Genomic DNA, 18,318 nt, shown 5'->3' on the forward strand with positions numbered 1-18,318 from the left:
TCATATACAAAGTTTTACTCAAAGCATTTTGCTTCATGCGTGCTTAAAAAAAAAAAAAAAATCTGTGGTTTCCAGTGATGATTTTGGTTCCTTCCACTCAAACCCAGAAGTCCTTAATTGTTGACACTATGTCAACACTTACATCTTTTTCTCTTTCAGAAAGTTCACAGTGTTAACAAATTTCTTTGCAGAAGAATTTAGCAACTTACTAGGAATGCAGTATTTATTCTATATCAATTTATTATTATTTTGAAAACTGAGCCAGTAAGAATGGTTAATAGCTTGTCCATTCTGTAATTAACTCTTGTGGATATAAATCTCTCTACCCATGTGAATCCAGGATGATCATGTTTTGCTGCTAACAGTAAGTTGCCATTAAACTACAACACACAGATGGTCAGGCACCAACTGGTTAATAAGAGTTTTTACTTTACAGCATGTGACCAAGGATACTAGATTAGAAACAGCAAACTGGGCAAATATATTCCTAAAAGCCTCTGTTTGCAATAAACTACAAATATGTTCTTGATCTGGGGTGTTTGCAAACCTCTGAGAGGTTTTGGCAATAAAATAAACTGGAACAAGTTGGAGGGAGAGAGGTGTCTAAAGCCCTGCTTTAGATTTCCTCCCAATACTAGAGATCAGTGTGGGTGCACCAGGAGGAACTTATGATGACTGTAGATCTAAAGATACAACAAAGAAGAAAAACAAATTTCAATTCACTATTTACAACCCACTGATTAGTCGACTGGTTGTTCTTGTAAAGAACCATTTATTAATAATATTTCATTCACAAAAAACCTGTTAGTATAGCAACCCATTTTCTCCATTTAAAACAGCACTTGAGATTTTCAGATTTGTTCCAGCAAAGTAAAGAACACAGAAATAGTACATGGAAAAAAAAAAAAAGAAAACACAAAACAACTCAAAACAAACAAACAAAAAACCAAACAAATAAACCACACAACACAAAATAAATATTGAAAGATACCATCTACATTTTAGAGGAAGACGGACCATCTATACCATCACGAAGACAGAATTCAAAAAACCTCTGTCATATTGTTGTTGTTTAGGAACACTATTTTCTGTTTCTCCACTAAAACCATGAGCCATTTCCCTGCCTGGTCTTCCAGCTGGAGGCAAAAAATGCAAACAGCATGGGTTGAGAAAAGAACAATTTACTGGAAACAGCAATGAGATAAGAAACTAACAGTAACAGCAACAAATTAATAACAAAAGGTATAAGGAAAAAAAGGATTTACATGGGAAATAAACAATAAATAATAAATAATACTGGACCACTACCATCTGCCATCTTTACAGGACTCAGAAAAGAGTTCCTTTCCCCTACCCCCAGCAATGATGTGAGGTGCTATAGAATAACCTCCTCACCTTGGCCACATCCCCTCCAGCTACTGTAAAAAATTAACCCTGTCCTGACCACAACCAAGTAATGTATACACAAGATATGAAAGAAGCTGAAGTGAAACCCTTCCGTGAGAACACAGTTTAGTATTTCAGTATGAACTGATACACCATCTGCCATCTGCATTAATTCTACTAATGGTAATATTTAAAATTTCACTAGAAAACTAGAAACACCAAAAAAAAACCAACCAAAACAACCAACCAAACAAACAAAAAAAACCCCAAAAACCCCCAGTTCTCCTTTGTTGCTAACAGACCTTTGCAATTAGCAGCCAGCAACCAACACCAGTCTTTCTTCCAGGCTGTTCTGAGCGTGTCCCAGAGCCTACTGCCAGTGGCACAACAAGCAATCATAGGGAAAACCTATTTTCACAAAAAAACCCTAACAATACCACTAAAATGATTTTATCCATCCTTAATTATATTAAAGGACTCTCAAAATAGAACAAACTTGCAGACATGTTTTGCCTTCACAGCAGCCAAGTTGGGCAGGTTCCCAGACTGGCTGCACAGACACTCCTGTCTCTTCCAAAGCCAAAATGTATGAGGGGATAGAAAGCAACATAGTCCGCTCTCATTTAATCTCCAAGAAAAGGGACTGAAGATTCAATACACTTCACAGCTGCAGGGCAGGGACCTTCTGCAACTGGAGACCCTCTGGGGCAGCACAGGGACATGGTGCTGGCCAATCCCAGCCCTTGCCTGCACCTTCCAAGGGAGGATTAAGGAGCACAGTATCATCCTTCCCAACATCAATGCCACTTTGATTCACCTGTTTGCTAGATTTACATATGTTGGGTCTTTTTCCTTCTACTTTTTCAAACAGTGGATTGCAATGTAACTGGTTCGTCCTAATGGTATTTACGTACCATTCTCCTCTCCGGAGAGTCACGATAAAATGTATCACAGTCAGCAAAGTAAATCACATTTTTCTTAAAAACCACTTTCAACCACGAGTTTTGTCATCTGCTCCCACCCAAAATAAGGCATTCTTTGTCCTTCCTTAAAGAACTTCTGCTACAGCCTCCTCAGCCTATCTATTCCTGGCCTCATTTACTTCAGCTCCATGTTCCTGTTCTGAGCTCCAACTCACAGAGTTCGATCTGGTCTTCTGCACTATTTTGGCTCTGACCTGACAAAACAGTGACCTACTGAAGCTATTTTCCATCCAGAATGAGGACTGAAAAGAAAGTCTTGGAGGTCTGGCTGCTCGGGATATTTCAAACAGTGCCACCTACCAAGTCCCAGAAATCCGCACTCTTTCCAGTCACTTTGGAAAGGCTTTTACTCTCATGTGTATCTCCAAAATAGCTAGGTTCCACCTAAAAAAGCCTTACACATTGAAGAATAAATTTCTGATATATTTAAATAACAAGTTTCTCCACTGTCTGTAAAAAAAAATGCTATTTTATTGAGGCCCACATAAACAAGGGTTTGAGCTCCCTCTGCAGGCTTTATGTCTGTAATTAACTAAGAAAAGCTTTTCCCACGACTATGCAGTCATAAACGAATAATGATGATGTGCAGAAGCAAAAATGTTTTGACATGATTTGGCATAAGAGTAGTTGAAATTATCATTTATGTTTTTCTTTAAATCAGACATTTGGAGAAAATTATGGCTTAGTGTAAACAGGTGCACTCCACTGCAGTGAAGGAGAGTGCCAGACGCTTGTCTTCTAAAGTGGGTTTAGCTAATTTTGTGTTAATTTGAAGGCAACTTAAATAAATAATGATAACTAAGAGCTAGTATATAGGGAAAGCATTAGGAGGAAAGACTCTCATCAAGACAGGACAGCAGGGAAATATATGAAAAAGGTTAACTTTTTACTTTAACTAGTAAAGCAGATTATGCTACTGCACCAGACTTACACTGATTTAGTGGTACAGAGTATCTGGAGTGCATGCAGTATTAAACTCACAGAGATTTCTATCCCAAGGAGCATCAGATCAGCACACTCAGGAGCTAAATTACCTACAAGTTTCACTAGAGCCACTATCTAATGGGATTTCTTACAGGATTAGGGCAGAAATGTGAATTTTCCTTGTGTTTCAAGTCCAGTCATTAAACAGAAACCTCCTTTTTCAGACTAATAGCATTTTTGTTTTTGCTTTTCACATTATGGAGAAAAAAAATAGGATTTAGAAATTACACATAATCTTGAAAAAAATCTATTCATATTACACTGTGATAAGAATATAAAAGCCAGAATATATATTTCATAAACAAAGATATATAATAATGATAATTGAAACACATATCTGTGTTTAGCAGTTCACTTTTCACTGTATTTCATCCCCAGTCTATTTTAGCTGAGACTTCAGTATGAAGCCCAAAAAACTAGAATGTACAATGCAGGAAAAAAAATTTAACAGCCACAGACATCAGAAGTACCAAATACACAAACTTATTAGAAAACACAATGATATAGGAAGATTAATCTCATCTCTTTCTCAGCAAATGTGAGGAAAAAAATTAGACTTTGACTGTAAAATACTCAGACAGTTTTTGCAGAACCCGCTGTTGTGCAATCACATGCTTCTCAGTAATCATTTCTAATTGACATTCAGGCAATTTTTTCTGTAATTTACTCTGTTTACATATCATATTACACTCTTTTCTTATTCTTATATCTTTGAGGTCTATGCATGCTAACATTTTTAGATAATTGCCCTATTTCTGTTCTGCAGCCTCTTAGAGGTAAGACTGTATCACACTGTGGAGAGATCTATAATCTCTGATATGCAGAAGAGCTCTCTCTGGGGCCAGAAACTGCACTACAGATTCACTATGGAAGCTCTGTTCTGCTCATCAGCCCACAGGCAGCTGAGACCTGCTTGTTCCAATGCAGCTTTTTTCTGTTTGTTGAGACGAGCTGTATGAAAACCAACTGCAGCCAGATACTAGTGATGCTTCCTAGTGATCAGTCCTGGGACCAGTACTGTCCAGAATCTTGGTCAACAGCCTGGACAATAGAATGGAATGCACCCAAGTAGATGTATGGATGTAGATGTATGGATGGTCCCCAATTGGGCAGTGTGGAGGGGACGTGGCAACACAAAGGGGATCCTATCCAGAGATGGCTCAATAGATCAGAGGAATGAGACAATGATGAACTTCATGTGGAATCCCAACAAAACAAGTGCAAAGTACTGCAACTGGGCAGTAAAAACCCCCTACTGGTGGTCAGGAGCCACCAGGATACAGAATATCTTTTCAGAGTAAGGTCTGTGCAGTCTAGACACACAGCTGAACATGACTGTGCTCCAGGCTTCTTTCTGCACAAGACACCAACAGACTCTGAGGAGTCCACCAGAATATCATCATGCTGCTAGGGGAGAAGGGGCATGATGAACATGTTTGTTCAGCCTTCAGAAGGGAAGGCTATGTAAAGATGCCTTTACTGTCTTCAAGGACCCTCAAAGGTAAGGGATGGAAGATGGAACCTGAGGTGCACAGTGACAAGAAAAAGGCAATGGACACAAGTTGAAACAAAACAATATTTAATTAGACGAGAGAAAAACATTCACAGTGAAGTGACATTGCAGCAGATCTCCACTCTCAGAATCAAAATCAACCAGGAAACACCCTGATTATCCTGATCTCAGTGAATTGTGCTTTGAGTGGGACACTGCCATCCATAATTTCCAGGGGGCCCTTTCTACCTCAATTCCACCACAAGTTCATGATACAATAGCCAGGATTGCTAATGGATATCCTGAAGAACTGTAGACATCACCCAAGCCATCTCTGGCTGTCACATGCAACAGCCAAAGGCTGGATAGTAGGGTTTGCAGAACTTCCTTGTACACTCACAGACCAGCTCTGACACTCATTCAGCAAGCACAGCAGCACTGCTGAATTAAGGAAATGCCAGGCCTCCTGCCTGCACTCCAGATCACTGCTCCAACTTCTACACAGCAATCATGTCCTTCATATTAGCCAAGAAAAACTTTATGCAGTAGTCTATGCTAAAACTGCATTGGGTAGTCTGCACAGGGCTGCAGCAAGACATGCAAACCCCATCATTCACAGCTAACTTGGGTAGCTTTCTATCAACTTAGATAACACTGTTCTGGTAATTCGTTCTCATTCCTATACTATATCTATCAGAACACTTTGGAGCACCTGCTGCAAACAGCTTTAGACATGGTTTAAAAAACATCCTCCTCATCTCAAAATCTAATATTCATACTATACATATATGTTAAGTCTTTTGTATCCCCCCAAAAAATCTCTTTTGAAACTGAAGCCCTTCTTTTTTGTTTTGGCTAACCAAGGCTCAGATTTAAATGTAGTAAATCATAGTTACAAATTACACCGTTTTACATTATAGTTACAAATTTATGAACCAATAACTACCGACCTGGTGATCTGATACACTGCTTATAATGGCACCCACATTTTAAAAAGCATTTTTCATCAGTAAGTCAGTATCATTATCCCCATTTTTTAACAGATGAAAAAACTGAGGCATAAAATAAGGAACTGATTGGATCAAGGTCATGTAGCAAGCTAGCAGCGGAGACAGGAATAAAAACAAGGTGGCCTAAGACCTAGTGCCATGTGCCTCACTGTCATTTCCTCACCCCAATGTCTCTTTTGTCTGGGTTCCTGCATTTCAATTTACCCTCTCTCGAGTGTATTAACTTACTTTGAGGAAAAAAATTGTCTTAATTCTTTGGTTGTGTGACTGGTGTCTCTATTGTGATCTTTATAGGTACTCAGATACCTTTATCCATGGTTATAATATAAAACAAAATATATGGCAAATGCGATTTTATACACATTTTCTAAGATTAATTTAATGCTGACAGAATCTTGATTTTCTCATCCCTGTACAGTTATCTTGTGCTGAAAGGTTTTCTTACTCTTTTAGTGCTGCTAGTGTTGACACCTCTAACCAATTAGTATCTTCCTTGGACTGCATTAACATGTTGTTTAGGAGTACTCTGGATAATTAATTAAATAAGAGCAGAGATGTCAGAAGGATACAGGTTTCTTATCTTACCATAGTATTACTTAAAATCCTTCTAACCAGCTTTGGAGTCTAATTTATTTGGGGTTAGTATTCATTAAATACTTTGCCAAAATTTATAACAAAATGGCTGGGTTTTTTCGGTTTTTTTTTTTTTTCATTTTTCTCAACAAATTAGGAATTCTATCAAGAAAATAATTGTTTTTATTTGACAGAAGAGATGACAAATTTTTTGAACACTGAAGCTCCTCAGAATCCACAGTGTCACACCTGGAAGTCTAAAGGCTTGACTACACTCTGCAGTTAAATATAACACAAACCATCAGCATTCAAGCAGGCTGCAGAATGGAGCTCAGAAACTCAGCAGGGCTTTTCAGCATTAATGCCAAAATGAGCGTCTCTGCGTGGACGTGCAGCTGTGCTACGCAGAAGTACTCGTGTGGATCGCTACTAGCTCGGGCAGAATGAGTATGTACTACAGCACTTTCTATTGTACAACACAAACACATTGAAAGCATCTTTGAAATATAGTCTCAGTTCCCACAGACAAGTTGCAAACCAGCAATTAAGTGCCTAAAATACCAGGTGGCACTGAAACCTCTAAGTCTCTTAAAGCAATCCAAAGCTTTGCCTCCCTGGATGAAAAGATGTCACCTAAGTGCCAGAAGTTCTGCTACTGCATGTGCCAAGAGGCACCACTGTGATAGCTCCGCACACTGGAGGCAGTTAGCGATTCACAAATTGCACACAGGACCCTTCAGAGCTGCAAAGCTCACAGGGATTATGCCTAGAAGCTAAGGAGAACGGTGCATTGAGCATGAAACAGAGTTGCATGGGTACTCTTCTTCAAATCTGCAGCAAAAAGAGGGAGAAGTGGTGAAAAAGCTGCAAGCCCTAGAACAAGTGATGTGCAGTCCTGCAAAATGCCATGTTTGACATGGCAAATAAAAGTGTTATGGGATATCTAAGTAACTACATAGCTGCTGGTGGCTCATGTAATACCTACTACCCTGGCATGATCTGATTCAGCAGGGCATTCAAAGCATGTCTGCAACTAAAACCTTCCAACAATTCCTACCAGCCACACTGCAAATAGTCCACGCAAGTTTCTCACAATGCTGTACTGAGGTCATTTGACATACATCTTTACCCCTAACTGATACATTGAATACTACTTATTTAAAACTTATATAGGTGAAAATATTGCAATGATTCTTCTCTTTCTTATCAGTCTATAAAGAAAAGATATATTACACATTAGAGATTGAAAAAAAGTTCTTTTGTGATTCTTCAAACATTTTGCAGTATTAAGAAATTTTTGCTTTGCTGTGGGTTTAAAACAAGGGGTTTTTAAAATAATGTTTGTTTGTTTGTTTGTTTGTTTTAATAGGAGATCATAAGAAACACCCCACCTATCCCACAGTAACATCTAAGAATTTTCAATAGAAATACATCCCATTTGTCTTCGAGTTCCTGCTCTTAATTACTCATGAAAAATGGAACATCTCCAGGAAAGATTAAAAAATATGCACTGCAAGTTCTCAACACCTCAGATGCTTCACAAGTGAAACAGGAATTTGACAACAGGAATTCTTTCTTTTTGAAGTTTGATGAAGTGTAGTAACAGCTGAAAGCCCAGGGTGATGTCCCTCATCTGAATGCTCATCATGCTTAGCTCTACCTAATTTCTCAGCTCCTCTGGGGTTAGTAAGGATCCATTCATAATCCCAAAGTCACCATTTGCTGCCACTTCCAGGGACTTGGCAGCTTGATCTGTACTAGTAAATCAAATACTTCCCAGAAAAGCTCCTGAGCACTACAATATGAACACCTACATTTTGAACTCTTAAAATTGCTCTTGAAATGCTTTTCACTCAATGCCAGTTAGCACTCTCCAAGACAAATTGTGGGCACAGCTCAGAAGTAAAAACATTGTAGGAACCATTTCAAATAAGCAGATGGATCTTGCCACAAAGTGCTTGAAAATTCAGGCAATTTACACCATAGACATCAGCTGTTCTATGCAGTGGGACCCTGCTCATGGGGACGATCCTGGATACGTCTTATTAATTGTCCAGACATAGCATAAAAATCAGTTGCAGTGGCATTGTGGTGAAACCAAGCCTCATCCTAGTCATGAGCCTCTGTTACTTCACTCAAAAACTCCACCTAAAACTAGAAAAGACAGCTGACAGCAAAATAAAATACACTTGCACTCATTTACTTCCTTAATATTTTCCAATGTTCTTGAATAATTCTTGTGTTCTAAACCATCCTCAAGCTCTCTACTTCCTCAAAAGAGTGCTCTTTCTTGTCTGCAAGTGATTTCCCATATTTTTGCTAAGCTTAATCTACTTGACCATCACTTGATCCTTCAGTGTACCTGCTTGATCAGTTATTCTGCTATGGCCACAAACCTTCAATCAATTTAATGTTCATCTAGTTGGTAGATCACAGGCTTACCCTTGTATTGAAAGATACAAGAAATATTCTTGTATTATTACACCTACAAAACAGCCAATTAAGCACCAGAGTGAGAGGTAATAATTTAAGAAAACAGAACTGAGATAAGCATAAGAAGTTCAAAAAGTAGTCTGCAGTTCTGTACCCTCCTCTGATTTTGGATATCTCAGCTACTTCCATAAGAACAGGTAGAAACCTCTTTCTTGAACCTCTGTGAATGTAGTTTATGCAAAAGATAAGGTTTTTTTTAAGTCAAACTTACTTTATCTCAGAAGTCATGATGGAAAACAAATGAGAGACTGAAAGCTTTTTGGACCTTCCACTTTGGGTTTTTAAGGCATGAGGGAGGAGAATATCCCTCTGTCAGCTAAGCATATACTGGAATAGATTTTAAATCTATTTTAACAGTAATTTATCTACTTGTTGTGCACTATGCTATAGCACATCATAGTAAACTGCATTTTTACATGGCATTACAGTTTCAGACATTTTATTACATAATCTACAATGACATTTTTCTTGCTGTATTAATTCTGCAAGAACAATGCAAAAATGACTACAACAATGCAAATGCTGTTTTCATATCATGCCTGCTTAGGATACATGGATAATAATGTTATACAGTATTTATTAATGCTTTCTCAGTCAATATGATGTATTGAATTCTTTTTGTCATGGGGCCCAATTGCTTAAATTTGGCAGTCAGATGAAATTATAAAAAATAAAAGACCAAAGCTAGTCAACCAACGTGATCCTAAAGTTTTATTGACTGCATTTAACAAATGTTATCCATTAGGGCTGGAATGTCCACTGAAAGGAGAAAGGTGGAGAAGTGGTTGGAGTGAAAATGGTATGACCCTTTTGCTCTCAGTAGAAGTCAAAAATTTGAGGTGGGAGTGCTATTATCCTCCATTTTCTTTGTATGGGTGACATTATTGTTTTAAGAAAAGTATTGTCTCTGAGTGATATTTACATGTAAAACTGTATTTGAGATAGACTATGTATCAGAGGGCATACAGCAGTATCTTTGCTAGTCAGGCATGAGATGTGCATTGTCCAAGTAAACCAGGACTGGTACTCTGGATGGTATGTAATGACATATTTTTGCAAAAATTGCCTCTTGAAGATTACTGATACTTGATCAAGCATCCTATTCTAAAAATTATGTGTTCACATTTCACTGATAAGTATGAAGTTACAAAATACCTACATTTCTGCCGCTCTCTAGAAAGTTGTGCATCACTATCAGCCATATACATCTTTAATTTACACATTTTAAATATACAGTAAGTATTAATTAGCAAGAACCATACATTTTATTTTAAGAAGGATTTTAATAAGTAGAAGGAGCTTCTTTACTGGAACTAGTTCTATAATCTCAACAGATGCCTCAAGTGGAAGCCTGATAGATGATAACAGAATTAGTTCCTTGTAGCAGCTCTTCCTTTTTTTGAAGATAATCAAGGACAAGGTGGCACAAGATAATTAGCAACAAGTATCATCAGCTCTCTAAATCATCTCCATAACTGATACCGTGCTCCTGCAGGCAGCCCTGGCTTACAGTCTGTGACTCTCAGGGAAGGTATTTCAGCACAAGAAAGTGGCCTTACATCAGGGAGGAAGGAGCCAGGCATATGAATGAACTGCATATGACATGAGAACTCCTCAGTATTTCCAGCTCCTCACTGCTGGAGCAAAGCTGTTAACCATAGGGATACCAGACTGTTTCTTTGGCCCGTCTTTTGCTTTTTTGACTGTTTTCAAACAGGAACACTGTTCAAAAAAAAGCATCCATTTCTTAACTCTGAAATAATTGTGGGGTTTTTTTCTAGGAGAAAAAATAAGTGCTTCTTACATAAACGTAAGCAAATGACTGGCTTGCATTTGTAATTAATGACATCTCAAGACATGGATATTGAAGATGTGAGTTTTGCTACCAGTTTTATGTCCCAAATTTACTATAGTGTGAATTTCAATCCCTGTTTTGAAACCACACACCTAGTGGCAAGTTCACAATTCTCCTAGATATCTCAACAGAAGGTTCTAATTTTCAAAGGGGTGAAACAGTTCCTTATTTTTGAAAATAACACATATTACAAATTCAATAATTTAACTTAAAACAACAGAATTTTAATCTCCATGACCCATTGTCTCAGTTTTTCCATCTTTGTAAGTAAAACCACTGAGTTTTTAAAATAGTTATTTTATTTTCTTGGATAAGAAGATTTGCACCTGCTATGTATTCTTATTTACTACTATTAAAATGGTAGCCTTTTTTTGCAATTTTACAAGGCAAATCTTTACAAGTAACATGAAAGACTCTTTTTTCATTCGGCATCTTATTTCTAAGCAGGACATCATTATTAACAAGAATAGTTTATATAAGTGTAAGTAATTTTACTACAAACATTTCAGAATGCATACAACCATGTTACGATAGAATTTTACAGGTATCAATGAAAAAGAATTGGCCTTCTTATTTTGCGCATCAGTTTCCATTCAAATGACACATATAAAAATGTATTATTAATCCTGATGTAAAACCATGGATCTTGTCAATACTTACCAGGGCTTAAAAACCTAGAGAACACTGTTGTTACAATAAAGGATATGGCACATACACACAATTTCCCTACATTGACTTTAATGCCTTAATACTACTACATCTTACCAGTAGGCAGCACTGTTACATCTTTTTAGACGTTAGCAATGTTAATGACATACAGTGCCATCTGCAACTTTCTACATAATATCTGACCTTTACTTCCATTCAACCCTCATTATTTTTTCTTCACGCAGTGTTTCTATCTCCCAGATTTTATTTCATAAAAGAAAATAAGAAGAAAATCAAAATGCTGGAATATTTTTTAGCACATCAAAAATGGGAAATGGAAACTGGAATGGTATATTGGATTGCATTAATCAATTACCATAGCTGTCACTGTCTAAAACATGGCAATATGTATATCAAATGATGAATTACCTTAGGCAAATATCTCAGTAACGGAAATAATTCATTTCAGTTGTGATTAAATCATTTACACCTTTAAGATCTTAAGAGAACAAACTGGTAGAATAAACAATGGTCCTGGTCCAGCAAACCGTTATTCAAATGAAGAGCACACAAGCCTTCAGTTATGACAGTCTAATCTTAAATTAGACTTTCTTCTCAAGAAGGATTTCAAGTATAAAATACTAGAAAAAATGAATTTCATAAACCAAATAACCTTTTCTTACTGCTTTTTTGAAAATGGTCAAGCCTAAATATACAAATATGTACAGTCTTCATAACTGATCATTTTCAGTTTTTCCATTTCACAGAGTTTGTATCAACTAATTGGACCCTGATCTTGTATTTGCAAAAAGTTAAAATTCACTATTGAGTTCAATAGGATTTTTGGATGTACAAGGAAGGAAGAATTTTGTGCCAAATTTATGTGCACCCAGCTGTAAAGGTTACTGACAGGTGTTAATAAGTATATTGACAAAGTACAGATAATGAATACTTACATTAGAAATTTTACCTATTTAATATATATTTGTATGTGTAGAAACACACATATTTATATAAGTAAGAGTTTAAAACAAACCACATTCTCTTAGTTAATTGGTAAACAAGATACACTACTTTAAACATCTTAGCAGCGCCAAAGATTTTTTCCACTTTCTGTCCTACTTTCACACCAAAATTACAATTTCATATTTCATAAAAAGGCACTGAAACGTAAAATGGGCCAACATCAAAATATAACAAGGAAGCAAAGATAAATTAGAGGAATTCTTTGGTTCTTTCACTAACTAATCAGATATATACAGAAAAGGACCTTTTAAGTTTAATGATACCTGCTCATTAAATGATGCTAAACACTAAAATACCACGAACAGCAGGGAATTTCAGTTTACATTAGAGAAAAAAATAAAAGGGTAAAAATGACTGAAGTTGGCCAGTTCAAGCTGATAGGGCACTTCAAATGAATAACAGAAGAATAAAAGAGACACTCTAGGTTAAATTAGGTTCTCCTATGCCTTTTCTTGAAAGTGCTTAACTTCACAAATTTTATTTGAATTAACTAACCTGCCAAAATCAAAGACTTGAATAGGGGTAAAGTTAAACAAGCAATCATACTTCACAGTAAGTTTACCCATTAAACAGCAGATAAAACCTCTGCATAAGAAAAGATGGGAGAAACAGTTTTAGAACATGCATTTTTTCCTTCTCTAGTCAGGAAAATGTCATCCCTGTCATACTTTTGAAGTAAAGCTCTACTTCAGAACAAAACTATTCAGATATGGAACTTAATTCGTCTAATAATTTGTTTATAAGAATCCCATTTTCTTCAGCTCAGGCGAGTTGCACCATTTTCTTTCTTACCATTTGAAAGATATAATACTTGAGTATTATGATTTTAGTGTGACATTAAAGGCACTAAATAATTATACGGTATTACCTGACTAATAACTTTTGCAAATACATTGCAAAGCATTTAAGGGAAAATATCCTATTTGAAGAAATCAACAAAGTTGAAGGAAAAAGAACAAAGGTTGTAAATAAAAATGTTGCTTCAGATCTTTCTCAAGGTACATGCTACACTGTATACTCTATATTAATTTTGTTTGAAGGTGATTACTTTTATCATTAAGAATAAAAAATACTTCCATTCTGTTTCTTGGGGCTTTTTCCTCCTGCACAAGCATCTGTAACACAGTAATAAAATACATATTTCACATATTTACAATCTGTTTCTCACACTTCCAACAGATTTTCTTTCTGCTTTTAAATTTAATAAATAAATAATTAAAAAAACAAACAAGAAAAAAAAAACAAAACTCACTTTATTAAGCAGGCAAACTTTTCCTAACAGAGAAATTTTAACTTCAAAAACTGCAGTTCTGAAAATGATCCCTGCAGGCTGCACAACCTGTTTGAAAGACTCAGCTGTAAGATCAGCCTGCTCTCTGGTATTTAGTGTTTATTTTTTAGTACGCAAAATGCTTCTAGATTGTGTTAGCTTTTTTTAGCTAGTATCTTAGCAATTTCAGAGAGGGATTAAGTGAAAGAAAGAGGAGAAAGGAGCAAAAATATATTTGGGGCTGTACAGGAAGCTCTTCTCCCTCTGGGTCTTTCCCAGGCAAAGCAAGTGTCTCTGTTCCTTAACATCCCCCCCAGAAACCCCTCACCTTTACTGACTAATGTTCAGCCTGAGGATGCAACATTGGACTGGGACACAAGAGCCCTGATGTTGGCTACTGACAAAAAAAAAAAATTTGGATTTATTTTGCAGAGATCATTAGCATTCATGGTGGCCAAGGACAGCCCATGAATCTCACAGATTTGAATGTTAACCCACAAGACTTGGGTAATGGCTGTCTGCTTCACTGAGGGACTGCGTGATTATTCTCATGGCTTCGAAACACTCCAAATGCTGTAAGTATGGCAGGAATGCAAACAAATATGACCCCAAGGTAAGAGGTGCTGACATATTTGTTCTCTTTGGTCACTGACTGGCTGTAGACCCTTCAGACAGCCACCTCCAAGAGGATGAACCCATGCCTCCATCTAGAGAGGTACCATCACCTTCAAACCTTATGCTCAAAAACAAAGCTGTTTTATCAAAATACCACTATATAAAGGTGCTGAGTGATGGGTGCTGTGTCAGCCTTAGAAGAAACACTAGACTGCTTTTAGTATGCCACAGCTGTAATTGACAAGATACCAGAGAGCATCGCCCATCGGCAAGAAATCTGAACAACTGATAAAAGGCCCAGTACCACTTGTAGAATAACTGTATGAAAACTCCATATATAAAGTAGTGGACTAAAATATGAGAAATATTTTTGCTCTAGAAAGTTCCCATAAAAATACAAGACACATTAAGGATGGGGCTGAGATAAAGTAAATAAACATCTTTCAGAAAATGAATAGCTCACTTCCCATGAAAGAGCCAGGCAAATCTCTTGGCCCTTGTAACCAACCTGACAGCATTGACCAAGGAACACTCTTGTGTATGCTCAGAAGTACATAAAGGCTCTCCTACAGTTCACTGCAAACAACTAAGCCCGCTGGAGCATGAAGAACACTGAATTATATTTCCCATGCATTAACAATACAATCAGAGCTAACAAGGACATTGTGGCACAGATACAATTTTTTTATTCACACCTGCACTGGGTTAACTCAAGTGAATAAATCCAAGCATCTCCTGTCTGTGTGAAGCTCAGCAGTGAAGAGCTTCCACAGAGATATTTCTCCTAGTCCGAATACCATTAGCATGCATCAGGAAGAAGTCTCAGTATACCCATAACTGATTCATGGAAGGTAAGGCTGGATACATCTGATTGTAAGTATACTGAAGGAATGTTATTCTCAAAAAAATCCCATGTGCTTGGTTTACAGTTATTGTTAAAACACTGACACATGCCACTGCATTACATTGCACAAATATTTGTACAAGATTTTAATTAGACCCCTCAGCTAAATATTACATGACATTCAAGCTCTAACTGATGTCATATAATAGAATGCAGAGATAGGAAAAATTACTCCTAACCATTGATCTATTTGATGCTACTTAAAAGCCAATATGCTCTTTCAAAAAATGATCCAATATTGTAACTATTACTTGTACTTTGTCAAAAGCTGAGAAATGCTTGCAGATGCAAGAATAAATGCACTTATATTAAGACTGGGGGGCATTGCCTTCTATCCAGGAAAATAATATGGAAAACCACCTACCTGCCCAAGAACTCCCAACTGTTTTAACTGAGTCATGAGAACAATGGTTGTCATTTAGAGCCCACCAAGTTGCACAGTTTTAAACCAGACACTCGTCAGATTGTGTGCAGTCCATTGTACACAAATGAGAAATTTTATCTCAGGTTAATCCTTAGTATTTCCATTACTTTACCTCATTACTGTTGTCTTATCTCCTATTTAGAGTTTTGTTTATACATATGAAATTGTTTGTTGATCCTAGAGTTCATTTTCTTTTCTCTTACACTGTCTGCATTCCCTTAAATGTCATTCTCCCCACTTTGTCCAGTTTTCTCACTCTGCTATTCCATTAGTGTCATCTTTTATCCAGTTATTTCTTTACTATGAAAAAAAACATTTGACTTAATTTTGAGGAACAAATTAATAAGTGATTACTTCAGTTTTATTTCTAGTTCCCTTGTCTCTTCCTTCTTATCTCCACCTTCCTTCCCATCTGAGTCTTTCATTCTAGAGTTTCTATTCCTTTCAGGTCCTTCAGCCTTAAAATCTATCATCTTCACTGAAAACATTACTTATTGTCTTATTTAAAATTTTGAAAAAGCAAAAACTAACACAAAACAGGTCTAACCGAATAAGCCTGCATCTAACACCTTAACACGTATCTCCTAGAAGGCAATCTGAATGGCATTTGGCCTATCTTGAAGGACCATGTGGCATCCATTTTTTTCTTTTTTGACCAAATTAGTACCCATTATATTGGTAAAGATCTTCTTTGCTAAAACAGTTTCACAGACAGTGCTTCTTCTTTTGAAATAATTTATAAGCTTCTCCTATTACCTTATTTACAAATTAACCCAATACCTGCATTATTGGTCACAATCCTTAGATATGTCCCCAGAATATATTCCTTTTACAGATCAATTATTGATTGAAGTAATCATGACTTTGTGAACTGGAATTCCTTCTACTGAGTTGGAGTACCAAAGAATACTAAGTATGGCAACTGCTGCTGACTGTGGAAGAATCCCTACAGAGCATCAGATTCAGATTCCCTACAATGTCAACAGAAAATGGTGCTGGTAACATCAATATTGTTGGTTCAATCCCTGTATGGGACATTTACTTAAGTGCTAGACTCGATCCTTGTGGGTCCCTTCCCACTGGGAATATTTTGTCAATCTGAGACTGAGATTATAAATTACAAAACTATTTATACCTGAATGCAATCACAGTGTGCTAGGTGCCTTCCAAACAGTGGAGAAATTATGTGGATAGCATGCAATTCTGAATAGATGAAGTCATGTTTCATAATTTGCAAACAGGGAATAGCAGAAGCTGCCCTCTTTTGTGAAAAACCACCAATCCAGAAAAATTAATTTCTATCAAAACCCCAAAATTATTCTTGCCCAATGCTAAAATCTAAAGAGGATATATATTAAAAAACTAAAATAAAGTATTATTTTAAAACAGATTGGCCATATTTTAGCTATCTTAACAACATTGAGTTGTACTCATGTTTCCTCTCACTCTCCTTACCATTATTTATTTGTTTTCTGCACAGATTATGAAACAACTTAAACTGCTTACAGTCCACATTTTTTTGTAACGGGAAGAGGCAAATAAAATCTTACAAAATCTAAAAAGGAACAGGAAAAATCTCCCTTTTTTCCTGCTGTATATGGCAACGTGTTGAAGCTGGCCACTGAGATTAAGAACACATGTGATCACCTCAATTCCTTTAGATGGGAGAGGAAGGTCAGGAACCTATCTAAGAAAAAGTCTAGATGAGGTGATATAGAAGCTTCCTTTATGCTTCTTTTAAAGAATTTCACCAGAAAGTGGTATTTGACCCTACCAAAGGTAAGCAGAGTCCAGAGACTGTCTTTAAAACTTAGTATTTCTCAGCAATTGCCTAAAAATTCAGTCTGAGATTGTGCCACTTTCCATTACACTGAGAATAAAAAAAAGACATTGTCCCTTAACATTTCTTCTCTTTATCACAATAAAAATTGATGCCCAAACTGCATCTTTTTGATCTATTTTTCTTAGTTCAACCTTAGTTTTGCATCTTGGAGAGATGTCTCTAATATGTTTTGACAGTTTTACAGTAAGTTATTTATATTTAAAATGCACTTATATACCAGGGGGAAGAAAAAAACTTTATGATTTGGACTTAATATTTTCAAAGAGTAGTACAAAGGCAGGATTTGGCTTCACATTAAAATGTTTAAATTTAGGTCCTAACAAGCATGTTCAGCTTCTGTTACTTTATTTCAATCAAGAAGAATTTGTGCTTCTACAATCTGTACAGTCCATGGAGCCTAGAGAGAAATGAACCCATTCACAAGGGTTCTTATTTGCCTAAATTTTAACTGTTATTATTTTTGCTGACCTCTGATATCATGCAAAATTTTTACGTGCCAGCTCAGTAGGGGAAGGTCTCCCATTATATCTGCTAACCCTCTGTGGGCATCTCAGGTGTCTAAAGGCATCTCTAGTAACACTAGAAACGTTTGTTTGGGCAAATAAATCCCACTCTTGACACCTATCTAAGGGCAAGCAGAATCCCTCTCCAACTGTCTCTGATTTAAGTGGGAAGTCCATTCATTACATATCCAAACTCTGCCACCTACTGCAAGTGCAGACACCAATGACCAGGCTTCAGTCTGAGCTCTGAACCTTATTCAGGATGCATTCAGGGCTGTCAGCTGAACAACATGACTAAACAAGAATTAA

The 18,318-nt window shown here is 36.7% G+C and overlaps 1 protein-coding gene across 15 annotated transcripts in view; it reads right to left on the reverse strand.

Annotated features, from left to right (window-relative positions):
• FOXP2 (forkhead box P2) overlaps window positions 1–18,318 on the reverse strand; it is a 396,471-nt gene that overhangs the window by 203,626 nt on the left and 174,527 nt on the right.

Source organism: Taeniopygia guttata, chromosome 1A, assembly GCF_048771995.1.
Source record: "Taeniopygia guttata chromosome 1A, bTaeGut7.mat, whole genome shotgun sequence".
Lineage (NCBI taxonomy): Eukaryota > Metazoa > Chordata > Aves > Passeriformes > Estrildidae > Taeniopygia > Taeniopygia guttata.